The sequence below is a fragment of the Marmota marmota genome, unplaced genomic scaffold, assembly GCF_001458135.2.
Source record: "Marmota marmota marmota unplaced genomic scaffold, marMar, whole genome shotgun sequence".
Taxonomy (NCBI): Eukaryota; Metazoa; Chordata; class Mammalia; order Rodentia; family Sciuridae; genus Marmota; species Marmota marmota.
Window position 1 is genome coordinate 2,176 of NW_025999919.1, and position 1,819 is coordinate 3,994.

General features: G+C 40.8%; 1 pseudogene; it reads right to left on the reverse strand.

The window, feature by feature from the left end:
* Positions 1-891: 891 nt before the first annotated feature.
* LOC107134680 lies at positions 892-1,738 on the reverse strand (annotated as a pseudogene).
* Between the last annotated feature and the right edge of the window lie 81 nt (positions 1,739-1,819).

Below are 1,819 nucleotides of genomic sequence, written 5' to 3' on the forward strand. Positions count from 1 at the left end.
TATTCAATTGCTATGTCTACTCCCTGCATCTCTGCCATACCTGATTTCTGTAGGAACTCTGCACTAAACTTAAAGCTCCTGGTTTAACTCCCACTTGGCAAGTAGAAGTAACTGTTCTTTCATGTTCCACATTGACCTGTATCTCTGGTATTTACTCTCCATTTGTACTTTCTAGCATCCTTTTGCTCTGGGTCCATTTCAGACAACTAGCATTTTTACAACAAGAGATTCAGTTTCCATGACAATTAACAGTGAGAACCATGGAAAAAATTGGCTCATCATGACACCCAGGTATCAGCCACCAAGTGGATTGTTGTGTACTGATTGATTTGTCTTCTATGTACAATGTTTGTTCTCTTTTCTGAGATGCTCACCAATTATGTTTTTAGAAATGCAAATTGGTTTCTCTGTTGGAAGGGAAGGTGAATGGCATTGAAGAATGCTTTTTAATTCCCATGAGTTCTTAGAATGATTTCTAGATATATTAGAAGAATCTTTCAGGTTGCATGATATTTTACAGGGTACCTGCTTATTATGTTCTGGTACAATCTATTTTAAGGAGATAAAATCAGTTCATACCACATCAATACAAAATCACCTTCATTTTTTTTCTCTTTAAACTTTCATATTAATGGGTCTCAAAATTCTGTGACAGATTTTTTGGTCAAGTTGTTTCCAACAAAAAGCACTAGTATTAGTTTTAAAAACTAACAACTTAAAACTGCCACACACAAAAAAAACAAATGGTCCACAAAACATTCTCCTTTCCTTCCAAAGGTTTTATGATGCATTGTTATCATTAACCAGTCTTTTACAATTAAACTTAAGTGGCCAATTGAGACAAACTGTTCTTCCACTTAAGACTGAGGTGGCAGGTATTAGGGGTAATATTCATTTAGCCCTCTAAGCTTTCTGGGCAGACTTGGTGACCTTGCCAACTTCAGCAGCCTTCTTGTCCATTGCTTTGATGACACCCACAGCAACTGTCTGCCTCATATGCTGAACAGCAAAATGACCCAGAGGAGGATAGTCCAAGAAGCTCTAGACACACATAGGTTTTCCTGGAATCACATCAATGATGGCAGCATCACCAGATTCAAAGGATTTAGGACCATCTTCCAGCTTCTTACTAGAATGGTGATCAATTTTTTTCTTCCAGCTCAGCATACTGCAAGCAATGTGAGCTGTGTGATGATCTAGTACAGGGGCATAGCCAGCCCTGATTTGGCCCGGATGGTTCAGGATGATCACCTGAGCAGTGAAATCAACTGTTTCTCTTGGCGGGTCATTTTTGCTGTCACCAGCAACATTGCCATGATGAGCATCTTTGACAGACACATTCTTGACATTGAAGCACATTGTCTCCAGGAAGAGCTTCACTCAGAGCTTCATGGTGCACAACTTCAGTTGTGACATTGACTGGAGCAAAGGTGACCACCAGGCTTGAGAATACCAGTCTCCACTTGGCCCACAGGGATAGTACTGATACCACCAATTTTGTAGATATCCTGGGAGGGCAGATGCAAAGGCTTGTCAATTGGACGAGTTGGTGGCAGGATGCAATCTAAAGCTTCAAGTAGTGTGGTTCCACTGGCACTGCCATCTTTACAGGTGATTTTTCATCCCTTGAACCAAGAGTATAAACACTTGGCTCCAACATGTTGTCACCATTCCATCCAGAAATTGGCACAGATGCTACTTTGCCAGAGTTGTAGCCAGTTTCCTTAATTGTTAGGGTCTGTAAACAAGTCAAGATGGCACCTGGCATTTTGCCAGAGGGAGTGGTTTGTGAAGTAATGCCAGCGAGCCATTAAATGTG